The following is a 14,571-nucleotide window of genomic DNA, read 5'->3' as shown; positions in this document are numbered from 1 at the left end:
AGAGTTTAGACTGACATCCGTGTTGTGAAAGCAGTGGATACGTGGTCTGCAGTCTGGGCCGGTCCTGACTGCAGGACTCTTAGCAGATTTTCATTTGGGGTCCCCCTGATACCAACATGTCAACACATCATTCCTGCATGTGTAACATGATTAATATCATTAGCGTCATTCGTAATTAGCTTACATCAGAGTTGTGATGGTTGCTGATTTCAACCATACAGGAGTAGCAAACAAAAAAAAAAAAGGATTTTGAAACGCAAGTGGTGTTTAAATGTGCTATGCTGTTATTTGAAATGATCAGCTTATATACATTAAACTTACAGTAAACAAGTAAACCAGTTTGAAATCTTACATTTTCCCAACAATAGTATTCAGTGTTATTTTGAATAGATAGATAGATAGATAGATAGATAGACACACAGACAGACAGACAGACAGACAGACAGACAGACACAGACAGACAGACAGACAGACAGACAGACAGACAGACAGACAGACAGACAGACAGACAGACAGACAGACAGACAGACAGACAGACAGACAGACAGATGATAGATAGATAGATAGATAGATAGATAGATAGATAGATAGATAGATAGATAGATAGATAGATAGATAGATAGATAGATAGATAGATAGATAGATAGATAGATAGATAGATAGATAGATAGATAGATAGATAGATAGATAGATAGATAGATAGATAGATAGATAGATAGATAGATAGATAGATAGATAGATAGATAGATAGATAGATAGATAGATAGATAGATAGATATTTGTGTTTTTTTTTAGCTTGATGCTCTTGGGGCCTCCAAGCAGCCAGTTAACTTGCACATGCCTTGGGCTGGCTCTGTGTTTAGTGGGTGTTTTTATAAGAACAGAACTGCAAGTCTTGGATTTGGTGTTGTTCCAAAAGAGCAACACAAAGTGTGCTCACAGTTCAGGCTCTTTCTTGCAGAGCCTCCATGACGGAACAGCTGCATTTCATTGGGGCAGCTTGACTGGGATTCTCTTAAGAAACTTCTTATCTTGCACGTTCACGCCAGCAAACAGCAATACTTGATAACGTTTTTTTTCTTCTTCTTCTTCTTCTTCTTATCTCTGAATTCCAAGTGAGTAAACAAACTTTAAGACAGCTTTTTACAGATTCGGAAGTTCTTAGCTCCATCTGTAACATCTGTCAACGATCGCATGTTTTATTGAGCGCATGATGTTCCGAGGTGACAAACTGCCCTCCTCGTTATCAAAGGCACTCAGCTCATGTTGCTGTTTTTTATGTTTTACTCATTCTAGCATTTAGTAGCAAACAACTCGTCTGGCGGAGGCAGAGGATCTGCAGATTTCACAGCTTCCACTGCTCACCGTAAACACTGATTATGGTGACAAATGGACCGTATCAGTCGCTGCAACAGCAACCAACAAGCAAGGAACACTTCATGTGAAAACCTAATGGCTGCTATAACTCTGCTGCACATCGACACTTTGGTTTGAGACTCCGGATTTCCATGTTTGTGCATGTAAGCCTGTGTCTCATTGATTTGCCTGCTGTCTGTCAGACAGCAATGCAAATGAGTCGATCTAACGGTGCGCCGCTTTAGCAAGTTTAGTGTAGTCCTGAAGAGAGAAGGATATCGTTAAAAAAGGTACTTTATTGTTTCCACTGATTGAACTTAAAAGTCAAACTCATAACTAAAGACAGAGATTCATTGCCTGGACTGACATGTTTCAAAGGGTTTTTTTGTTTTTGGTGAAAGAAAAACAAAATTCAGTTTATCTGAAATTTTTTGTAGAGCAATGAAAAAAAAAAGAAAAAAAAAAGATAATATTTTAGGAAAGTGATGTTACAATAAAACATTTATGGGCTAATATGTCTTTAATATTAGTATTTTATTTTTTAGTATTTTATTTTTTTTTAAATCTCACTATAAAACATTTTCACAAAATGAAAAATTTTTAGAAAAGTTTCGTCTTCTCTGACCTCTTTTTGATGACCTTTGTCAGAATTGTGCCGTGAGGAAACAGGCTGCTTAACTTTGAGTTTGTGCGTCTGCGTCTCTGTCTTCGTCCACATGTCTTCACAGACATGCGCATGTCTCAAGGACAGCAGTTGCTTCTCTTTCTTAACAGGGCTTTGGGCGAATCCCCGTGCAACCTGTCCAAGCGCTCGCTCGCTCGCTCCCGGAGGGGACAGCCAGGGAGCGGCCGCTCCTCGTCCTCAACGCAGCCTTCCCGAAGGCCCGCCACGCAATTTGGAAATCTCCACTGCTCAGAATTTCTGTTTGGATCACTTCAGCGCCCGTAGCCTCAGAACTGATAAATCTAATTTCGTCTTTGCCTTGCATCACTCTCTGAAGTGAAAATCTTTTCTTTCTTTTTTTTCTCAGATGCTCCCTTTAGGGGTCGCCACAGCAGTTCATCTGCTTCTATCTGAGCCTCTCTGTGGCAGTCCTCTTTCCTTCCATATTTAAAATCCTTTGTTCAATAAATCATCGCAGCCTGACAGACTGAACTCTCCATTTGATATGTTTATTCCTGACATTGTTCATTTTGGGAGACACCCAATGAAAATAGAAAAATCTGTCCTTTGACCCTTGAAGGAGTTTCCGTAACCCTTTTCATAGTTTCAAACGAGAGCTCTCTCATTGGATCCCTGTTTCCTGTCACTCAGCCAGGTAAAACAGATAAGGTGTGAAAGCAGCTTTTTATAAGTGCAGTGGAAAAATAAAGGCAAAATTAGATTGGCTTTACAAATACAGATTACCCGGGGTCCTGGTACAGAAGCTCTCAAGCAGAGTGGAGATAAGATAAGCATCGTCTGCCTTGATCCTGCACGGGGTAAATAAACTGCGTTTCCACTGACCATGTAATTGAGTAGTTTGACATCTCGAAAATAAATTTGCTTAGTTTCAGAAATCTCCCGTTTTTTGATCAAACGTTTTGATGCCAGGATGAGGTTTTTTTTTTTTTTTTGTCCATTTCAAAATTGGTTTATTTCGCAAAACTGCAATGGAACAACAACCGAACGGCACTGACAAAACCACGAAGAAGAAAGCAACAGGAAGCGGTTGGAGGATGACGGCTCGGCGTGTTTTTAAATGACTTTCCACGTGAGCAAACTTGTTTTGTTTTCTCTTTCAATTTTTGCTCTTCTGAATTGCAGGGCATTCAGGCAAAAAAAAAAGAGAGAGGAAAAAAAAACACTAAACACCAAACTGAAATCATCAAGCTGTTAGAAACTTTCTGTGCACACGGTTGCATTTGATTGGCCCCACACTTGAAGCAATTCCGACGTTTAACCATGCACAGAGAAACGACCTCTGCAGGACTTACCTACCGGCTTGATTGGAGAAGTTTCATCCTTTCCTTTCTCTAAAACGTTCTTCAGTTCAGCAGAACAATGAGCTCTAAAGGCCACAATAGCTTTGTTACCACTGACCTTAAAGTTACATTACGCCACAACTCTACCTGTTTGTAATGTATTTTTAAATGGAGACTCTAAGGTTCAGGTTACTTGAACAGATAACTCAAGAAATATTGAAAGGCCGAAGTCACATTTAAACCCCAAAATGCAATTAAAATAATCAGCTTAGTTACATGGCATTAGTGAGGTTTTTAACTTACTGTTGCTTGGCTGCTTTCATGCCTGAAAGTAAACTCTGATAAAAACCTTCACTGAGAAGAAAGAAGAGTGTTTGCCACATATGTGACCTCTGCATTTAACCTAAGTGAAGCTTAGCAGCTTCACTACACCAACTATTTTATTCATTGTTACATAACATTAACAAGAATTTATAGGTGTACATTGGCAAGGAGTTGGTAATTGTTCTGATGCTTTGTGTCCCGTTGTTACTTAAATTGTCATTGTTACTATTATTATTATTGTTATCTGTAGATTTTGGTGTCTGGTTAGTTTCTGACCATTTTGTTTATGTAACATAATTTATGTATTTGGCTCTTCAGTCTAATCTATTGAACAGACACGTGAATATTAAAACGTGGCTTTGATTACAATTTTTTCCATTATTATTGAGTCAGTAAGTAATTTCATTAAATTGAGATAAGAGGTAGGATTAAATAAGTGGTAGTGGTAATCATATTATTTGGTTCTTGGTTGTGTACGCACATGTTTTTCCCTGTTCCACTGATTTCCTGTTTTCTTGTTTTTGAAAGTCTGAAATAAACCAAATCAAATATGCAGGCCAGCCTGAGGGCAACTGGTGCTGACCAGGAGGCGTCAGAAAAAAGAGGAAAAAGATTTATTTATTTATTTGTTTGTTTGTTTATTAAAGCAAAAGGTGATAATATAATTCCTAAATATTACAAATCCTGCATTAATTTACCTGCACAATATATATATATATATATATAGTTCTGCTACATCAGATACACATAAAAGCAAAACTGCTTTTCATTTACCTCAAACTACCTTTTGTACCCAATGGAAACAGAAAACAACTGAGACTGCAGTGGTATAAAAATGTTTCTTCCTTTAATAAAATCCATAAAGAATAATAAGAAAAAAATATTTATGTTTTTAACACACCGGTTTCCTGGAAGTTTAAATATATTTACACTCTGCATCAAACAGTTTTATAAATTAGAGTTAAGTTTCACAAACTTTTTTTTCTTGTGGAGAAAGAAAAAAAAAAACTGTGATTTCGGCATGAGGAAGGACTCTGGAGTTCATGAAACTTGAAGAGCAACAATGAGTTATTTACGGAGGGAATTTTTTTTATCGAAACGCTTTTCTGAATCCAGCCTCTCCACTTTCCCATCGCCTCTGTCAGCCTGTTGTCACTCTTACTCAAACGGTCGGTTTGTTGCTCCATTTAGTAGTTCGCACTTGTTGTTTTTTTTTTTTAGGGTAAGCCAAGATTTTCTCCTGTTCTTCCTTTTGCGTTTCGGCGTCAGCTCTTCCAGAATCACAAGTCAACTTTTTATTCAGACTGAACAGTCGGCTCACAAAACATGTGCCTGAATTCTTCATCTATCGACATTTGGCCGCATTGATCTGCGGGTGTTTTATACATCAAACTCAGTCTGGCACACAGGTTCCTTAAACGTTGCTTTATCATCTTTCAGCAACTCCCCGCTTCCTTTCTGCTTTCCATTCCCTCTGTGTGCCTCGGGTTACAAATGATTTCCTATTTAACCTGTCCGCCTTGGCGATGTGTGTATGCAGAATATAAAACACAACTCCACTAGTCTCTGCTCACTGGAGATATTTGAGCCCCATGGGTAGGCCAGATTCATGGCTGCTATTAATTATTCAGTTGCACTATAAATCCCTGAAATTACAGCAATAAAGAAAGAAAATTATATGACATTTTCGATATTTGAGAGTATATATTCGGAGCGTGGGAGAAACTCAAAAACGCCGTCCAGTCATTTTTGTTGTGGTGGCTCTTCGTCCGGATGAAGAAGTGAAGTGGTATTTTCATTTCTGATCAGAAAGTATCTACGTCCTAAAGACCAACTTCAACTTTTAATTATGATGTGGAAACTTCAACTCGCAACTTTTGCTGTCGTTTTGCTTTGCTTGAACGGGGCATAATAATGAAATCATAAATAACAGCTCAACAACAACAAAAATCAATACCAATTTTAAGTTAAGTTAGGAAAAACTTGATCGCAGATTGGTTGTTCTGTGAAAAGATATACATTCAACCCAGGAGGAAATGTGTTTAATTGAATAAAATAGCATCACCTGGACAGGTCATCAGTCTGTCACAGGGAAACACAGAGTGTGTGTGTGTATATATATATACACACACACACACACTCCAGCCTTAAAGCCTGGATTCTTCCACACTTTCTAGTGTGAGAGTTTGCTACAACTATAAAAACTTTTCAAAACACAACTCCAGGTGTCCTACAAAGCTTTATCGGTGGTAGTGGTTAGCTGTAGCGGTTCAACTGAATCCTGAGGGGAAGGATGTGCAATCCAGTGATGTTTTTTGAAGGTCAATGGGAGGAACACAACAAACAGACCTCTATTAAACTTGTGAAACAACCACATAGCTCTCCTTGCGCTGGTAACTGTGCGAGTGGAATTAGTGCTTCACTCTGTGTGTGTGTGTGTGTGTGTGTGTGGGGGGGGGGGGGGGGGGGGGGGGGGGGGGGGGGGGGGGGGGGGGGGGGGGGGGGGGGGGGGGGGGGTGTGTGTGTGTGTGTGTGTGCGTGCGTGCGTGCGTGCGTGCGTGCGTGCGTGCGTGCGTGTGTGTGTGTGTGTGTATTCGGCTCAGCCGCTCTTCACAGGCATGAGTGGTGTAATAATAAACAGAGGCCTGGCCCTTGAGCAGCGGTCAGCATGTCTGTTACTGCTTCAAGCTGTTAGTTATGTCAATGCCAATGGTCTATTAGAATTAGCAATGATTTAATCAACAGGGGCACAACTGGTCATTCAGTTTTCCCTCAAATCATTCATTCCCACAGGCAATTTCCAAGATTAGATTTTAGAAGGTCTTTTGGAGACTAATGTCTGGATTTTGCAATTTAATAAGTTGGTCAAAATGAGTATTTATATGTTTTCTGAGTAAAAGCATGGCAAAAACAAATTAGGCATTTCATTTCCGGGATCACAAACTGTTTAAATAACCTTCTTTGTCCAACACGGGTAAAATGAAGCTTAATCCTGGTTGGTGCAAACTTTTCAAATATAGTCTCTCTTTTTCATCGTAACATAATATCTTTGGCCTTTGTTCCATCTTCCTTAGTGGTCTGAAGTAATGGTTTCTGGATTAATCCTCACAATTTCACTCCGACCAACATAATTTCAACAGCATTAAATGTTAAAGTTTTATTCACTCATATTTAATTAAATGTAATTTTGACAAAGTGGTCCGTCTCAAACATTGGAATTTAAGCACCAACATTTTTATTCGTTGAATTTCTTGTGCAGCTTCAATTAAGTATTCAGTTCTGCTCCTTCAAAAAGTGGAAATGAATTCTCCCAGGCTCCAATCGACAGAGAAGTACGGATATTGTAGATAAAGAAACAGAAGAAATATATGCCAGCAATTTCAAGATTAATCTCAAAAGGTTTGAAAAGTAGAAATTTCCAAGTTTTTTCTAGTGTACCTTCTGAGATTAATCAGAAAATTTCAGAGTGTTTTTTTCTGGGAAATCTCTGTAATTTGAAAAATAAAAAAAATTCAGATTAATTTCAGACTTTTTCTGACAAAAAAACATGAACATTTCTGAGTTTGTGAAGTCAAAAGTGACTTTCCCTTTAATTTTTGAAAACAATCTCAATGTTTTTTTATGGCAAATGTTTGACTTTTGAAACCTTTCTAGAAAGTTTGAGATTTATCTCAAAAATGTAAGTGGAGAAAAGACAAAATTCTGTTCATATAAACTATCATATTTTGAGTTAACCGTTGACATGTTGCTAAAACATGGTTTCCAGCAAATTTGTAACTTTTCAAACACGGAGATTTCCTTGATTTTCCTAGTAGTTTCTGAGTCTTTGGGTGGAAATGTTCTCCTCCAAAGCTTCAATAATGTAGTGAATATTGAACAATATTTACAAAGAGCAGAAAAGGAGCAAGTGCCAAAGAATTATCTAAGTAAAGCAAAGAAGGAAACGATTACTTTCATAGGATGTTTGTCCTCAAAATTAAAAACATTCTAGAACATTTTTTTTCAGCATTTTGTCACTTATAAGCTGAATTCTTCACATTCATTTGAGATCCTTCAATATTTGTGTCCCATGTGCCATTGCAGGAATGTCTTTTTTTATTGTGAATTTGCTTTTGTTTGTATAGATTCACTTTTTTTTTTTACAGTGAAATAGCATCTGTTGTGTTCATTTGGTCCATGAACTGCGGATAATCTTTATCGACTCAGAATTACTCAGCAACACCTCTGGAGACAAGAGAAATCCTTTCTAAGCTGCAAACCTTTTGAGACTGGAGAAATCCTCTCCAAGGCTGGGATATCGTTTAAATAACTGTATTCGGCTCTTTCTAAACAGTTTCCTGCAACGCGTTCTCTCACTTTCTATACCATTGCTTGCATTTTCTAAACTATTTGCTAAACCCGACTTTACATTTCTGCTGTAAACGGTTCGATTTCCAGTGTTCCCCAAGGCATGCTTCGCTTCCATTTCTCCTGACATTAGCAATATAAACCTTGTGGCATCTGGGCAGAATGGGCTACTTTGTGTTATTTGTGTCATATAAATCTGAACACACAAAAGCACATGTGGGGCTCTTATCTTGGCGTATAGTTATTTGACATCTCTGTAATCACTCTCATACAGACACAACATACAACATGTCTTACCGTGCAAACACAGACCACACATAACCTCATATTTCTGAGTATAAATTAACGAATGCATGAGTCACCGTGTTTATTTTTGTCTTATTTTATGTAGAAAGTAAAATAAGGGTAGAACTCAACTTGACTCAGTAAAAGTGTTCCCGCTTCAGTTTTGGGAAATAAACCAATTTCAGTAAGGCCAAGAACAATGTGTCAAAACCTTTTGTAAACAGATGAGAGCTTTGTCTAAATTGTCATGGTTATTTGTGAAATATCAAATTGTGTAATAATATATTCAACGGGAATACAGCTTCTGAGGCTAAAAACCAGAGTGTTCAAATGCTCCAATCATCAACTCAGACCTGGGTTCCAATACAGAAACATAGACAGTAGCTGCGCTTCCATTACAAATGTGTGCAAATCTTTGTGTATATTCAGCTGCACATTGTCTGAAAAATAAAAATAAAAACAAAGCATCATCCTGCTACTACTTCTTGTCATTTTTACCCTTTTCTGCCAGTAGTAACCTCTGGCTGTTGATCACGTAACTCCGTTGGAGTTTTGCAAAAAAAAAATAAAAAATCTATTTTGATCGGGCTGAAAAAAACACACACCTCATCCCAGTGCAAAAACTTTGTTTTTTTCAGGAATTGCCATGTTTCCATTAAATAAATTTACTTTTGTCATTTCAATTTGGGCGATTTCATAGTTAATGGAGCCAGTGGCTCGTTTTCCTCATTCTCTCTAGTTTTGACTTCAGGCTGTGCTCACCGCTCCTCTATTCACTCTGTTATCAGACGTCTTCTTCTTGCGCCAAAGCTTTCCGAGTGAATCATGATCAATAGAGTCCTAATGGGAAAGCACCTTATTTTCCTGGTGGGTGAAAAGTATCATCATTCTCTCACTGCAGCAGTTTGTGAACTCAGTGCTCTCCTTTTCTAGATCCTCAGCTTCTTGCGTCCATGTCCTCTTGCTTCATGAGCTTCTACTGAGCATCCACTACCTGAGAAGAAGAGTTCTGGTCAGCTTCAACAAAAAAATAAAAGAAAAACAAACGAAAAAAAGAAGAGGATTTGTGTATGTTGATAAATGAATATAGAATATTATCAGGTGTGTATTTACAAAGCGATAGCTGAAAACCCCTGGGATTGTAAGGCATGCTTTTGGGCTTTGTGTAGCCTGGCAACAACTGAGCTGATGATGTCATATGAGACATTAGAAGAGTCTGAAGGTAACACAGATACACAGATATAACATAATCTTGCAACTAACACCTTTTGTCAGTTCTCATCACTGTATTTTGGTGTTTTATTTCATGCATCTTTATTTTCTTGCTGTTGCAAAAACAGTTTTAGCACAATCTCAAGCAAATCCTCACAATTTCTTTCAACCTCACCAATATCTGAACTGCTGAGTTTCCTCCCAAAGTTTCAGATTTTTTTTCTATCAAATTTTCAGTTTGAAGTCAAAAGTTTTCAACTTTTCAAACATAGAAATGTTTATTTTCTTTATTATTATTATTATTATTATTATTGTTTTCAATCATTTCTAGTTCTCTTAAGGCAAAATTTTGACCTTTCAAACTCAGAAGTTTTGCAAGTTAGATTAATCAGAAAAATTAAGTCCGAAAATATTATTTTTACGCCAGCACTTAACTGCGGGTGTGTTGACAATCTTTGCTACCTCATCAGATTTTTCCGCCGTAGGGCGTCTGGTTTCTGTCTGCGCTAACGTTTGAAAACTGCCTTCTTCATGTCTGAAAAACCATTGGTGTTAGTGTTAAAGGGACAGTGCTCTGTTTGGACAGCAGTCTTTTCAGGAAGAAGACTAAGAACCATGTCATGACCTCTGTGCCTTTTCTCACTTTGGTTTGGTACCACCAATCAAGGCCAACAGGAATGTCCGCCGGGCGGCTCCTTTCACGTGGCTGACCTCGGTTCAGCTCTGCCGCCGTCGCCGGCAGATTGAGGAGCTGCAGCACGACAACAAACCCACAGAGGTACTGCAGATACCAGAGGAATGACACGCAGACAGGATTTACATTTTACCAGCCTTACCGCAGAAAAGTGTCTCACCTGAAAACATCAACTCTTGATTTTATTTCTTTCTGTTTTGTATTCCTGATTCATTCTGTCAGGTTAGCATATTGCTCTAGACTTAATTATTAAAAACCACAAAATTGCACACTTGTATGCCAGAAAAAGAAAAATCACTTCTCATAAAAACAGAAATCTTTTTTTTTTTTTTTTTTAGCTTTTACCAAGTACTAGAAACAGTATGTAAATTTGACTTTTTAATTTGATGCAGTAATCAAGGAGGGCAGATTTAGCAACTAGTTCTACTGCTTAACAGACATGAGAATAATATATTCCACAAAGATGATCATATTAAATTATCAGAGGCGCTACTCCTGGGATTGAAGTGCAGCCTGTTTGTGTTTTATTACTCTGTGATTCAAATGATTCTTCTTGTCCTCTGATTTCGAAACCAACGGTGGCTCATAAGTGAGGATGTTATCTCTCCAGTCAGAGGAAACTGATTGAAAATGAAATGCAACCAACAGATGTTAAAACAATTCAGCTCATTTAAATGATAATGTATTTCGTTCAAGTCTCTTTCTTAATTGACTCGTTAAAACTTAATCAAAGGTTGGCATTTCAACTCTGTTCAGAGATCCATGGCTGACTGAAACAAAAAGTCAGATTTGGCTATTTTAATTTCTGCAGGTGTTTTATAAGTTTAGCATCAGTGAAAATAGCATCAATTAAAATTCACCCGTCAGTAGAAGATTCAGTTCCACCCAAAGCCAATTTTTTCATCAAATGCACTGACACCATGCTCTTTCTTTCTGCATTCCTGTAGAAATATGAAGAAAATTCATCACTAGAAGAGAGTCAAACAGTTGTAGTTTTAATCAAACATTGTGTTTGAAGCCATTTTAAAAAACCTTTCAGTTGAGTCCTAGCTGCAGGTACGATGCATCTGAAACCTGCACAGCCGGAGACACTCTCAACCTTGTGAAGATATGAATTATTAATTTAATAATGGGTCAACTGTAGCTGCTTAGCACTGTCTCCTGACAGGAGAAACGAACCAGGGTTGAATCTCAGCTGTGCAGAGCTCTCAGGTTGTATTTCTCACCATACTGGCTTCAATTTCTTCTTGGTATTCCAGTTTTTGGCAAACTGGTTCTCTGGCTTCCTTGTATAGTCCATAAACATGTCTGTGACATTAACTGGTTAGTTGAAATTGCCTTAAAAGGATCAATGATTAGTTGTAATTTGTGAAGATAACAATCACGTCCTCAAGCCTTCGTCAGTTTTGCTCGAACAAAACTGATGAAGTTTTCCTCATCAGTGTTGTGTTGAAATCTGACCTCAACATTTCTCTCCACAAGACAGAAATGGTGAGGTCACAGTTAGGTCCTTTGGAAGTTATGTTCAGCTCTCTGCCACTGCACTCTACTTGTTTTTTTCATGTAGGAAGCAATCCAGACTCACTTCACTGTTTCCTGAGGCTGATAGGAAGTGTGGATGAGAATTTCCTTGACTTTAAAATGCGCAGCATTACGTATTTTCTAGGCACATAGTGCCATCTTATAGCACAATCAAATAACTGTTGCTTTCAGTTATTATAAAAATTATGTGTATGTCAAAGACGACTTAAAAAAATTGTGACTGTTAGTTGTTAATTAAGGTTGATTGACAGCGCTAAGACCCTCCTCTTGGCTCTGATTGGTTGATTTTGGCCTTGACCGAAGCATTTCTTCTGAGTGCAATAGTAACACTGCAGAGATTATCGGTGTGATATTATTCTGTAACAAATATGTAAAACGCATATTTTTGTAAAAGTTACATACTGTAGCTTTTAGTTCATAAGTTGGTGTTTAACTTCAGTTTTCAACTCACTGAATTGGGTTTTATGGACTGTTGGTGCATAAATCACATCAGTCTAGACATTTGTGACCCAGCATCACCTTCTTTTAAATTACAAAGAGGACTCCAGCAACTCCTGAAGTAATAATAAAACAACCTTGTTGCCAGTTGCTGGTATCGCTGGGGACAAATGGATGTTCACTGCAACAACTTTGTAGTAGTATCAGAAAATTTTATAAAAACTGTGAAGGCCATCATAAGACATCCTCCATAGGAATTACATGCTTTGCTAGGTCTCTTTCTTGTCATTCCTGTAAAGGAGAGACATGAAGCAGACAAGTTTTAGCTGAACAGCATCTTGACAGCAGCTCTTGTTCTTGGAGAAAAAAATCTTTTTGAAAGAGTACAAAAAAATATCTGGCAACGATTCCAGACTTTTCCACAGGACTTGATCGCACTCACCTTCTGTAGGAATCAGTCAGACTCAGCAACGTTCAACAAGTTTTTAAGCAGTGCATGAAACGTCCATTTTACTTCGGTACTTACGTACAAGCAGAGCTCTACGATTCAGTCGTCAAGAAGAACACAATCAGAGTGTGTTGTTGCAGAGAGCCATTAGCTGTAGGTCTTGATAAGTATTACCGCATGGTTAGCTTCCAAAGATAGCTTGCTGGTTTTAAACTTTGTCTTGACATTGCAGTTACATTTTCCTCTGGCCATGTTATGTCACTTTGAATTTTGCTCCTGCTGATGTCTCGTTCTAGATGATGATCCAGTGAAACTCCTCCTTGCTCCTCCTCAGAGACATTCTTTAAGACACTCGCTGAGTTCTGGGACTGAAGGACCTTTGGTTTCTTTAACCACAAAACACAATGTTGGTGTTTTTTGTGTTTGGCTGCCTCACAACCAGGAACTGGTTTCTTATTTGATGAAAACACCATGATTGTGACATTTTTCAACTGTTGCAGACTGCAAGTTCCCTGTAAAAAACAGGGAGTACCAGCGATACCAGTACAAGTACAACTACCCTCTCAGTATTATGTATGTATTCATAAAGTAACAAGTAAAAAATCTGTAGTTACCCTGTGAATATGGGAAATTGGGGTATCCATAGATACCATCAGAGCCTCTAGCTGCTCAGTAATTACAGATACTTGGTGTGCATGCATGCAGTGATAGTAGCTCGGTGTGAGGACTCATCTCTAATGACAGTCTGATAAGAAGCCTGTAGTTACCCTATATGTACCATCGTCACACTAGGTAAGCATCATAGATATCCCTGCATATGTGCCTAAGGCAACCCTGCTGGCCCTTTGGACACTTGACTGCATTGCTACACAAAGCTGCAACATACGTGTACATGAAAAATCTGATTTATATCAGAAAATCATTTGCTTTGGGTTTGGCGGTGGTCATCGTTTGCAGAGTGATCTTGACTATGTGTCACATATACATATTCATAGTGCACTCGGGGATTTTCTCACCCATTGACTTCTGGATAATTGACTGAACCCACCAGAAACCCCGGAAAGGACAGACTGAGAGAACGGACAGAGTTCACTCTGAAGGAGCCCAGGCAAATCCCATTTTTTGACAGAGTTTATGCATTTTAATGAATGTAACAAAGTTCATTACTGGCCCATTTTGATTGCACTATTCTGGCAGCAAAAATGTTTTAGGACGGAAAATTGAACCCCTTCAAAGTGGGTTCTGTAACTGCTACAAAAATATATATATTTCTCATTTGTTAAAATTGTCACATGTAAACAAGCTCCTCTGCCATTTCCAAGTACTAACTACAGAAATACACTGATGGGTCAGAAACAACCAATCAGGAGGGGGCGTCTTAAAAGCAGAGCCTGTCATGAATGCTAATATTAGTTATCATGAACAGCAACAGGGATCCTGTAACAATGACTTGTTTCTTCACCATTAGCACATTTAGGAGCGATTACATGAGCTTGGTTGACAGCAGCAAGACCCTCGTCTTGACTCTGATTGGTTGTTTTCTTCATCAATAATAGCTCAGGGACAAGGAGCAGCTCAGTCTTTTCACAGCTTATCTGTCTCATGTTGTCCTGCCAGGACATGGTAACAGTTTTAACAAATGCAGAAAACAACATTTATTCTGTGTAACTTACAACCAGCAGCTTTAACTATCATAAAGACATAGATGTCAGAATTTTGAGGGTGACAGTTAACGGGATAAATATATTTTAAAAATAATAACAAAACAAAGCTTATTATCCAATCAAGTTCACATTTACATTTAAATGACCAGATAATGTGCTTGTTGTTTGGTTGGACTTTTTTTTTTTTTCATAAGAGCAGCTACAGAGAAGTAATGGTGGTGTAAAAATATTACAAGTGTAGTTTCAAGTCTATTGTGTTGTATATTTGGTTTTTTTTTTGTTTCCTTTGTGACATG

This window comes from Poeciliopsis prolifica, unplaced genomic scaffold (genome assembly GCF_027474105.1).
Source record: "Poeciliopsis prolifica strain line A6 unplaced genomic scaffold, Auburn_PproV2 SCAFFOLD045, whole genome shotgun sequence".
Classification (NCBI taxonomy): Eukaryota; Metazoa; Chordata; class Actinopteri; order Cyprinodontiformes; family Poeciliidae; genus Poeciliopsis; species Poeciliopsis prolifica.
This window is presented reverse-complemented; position numbering follows the sequence as displayed.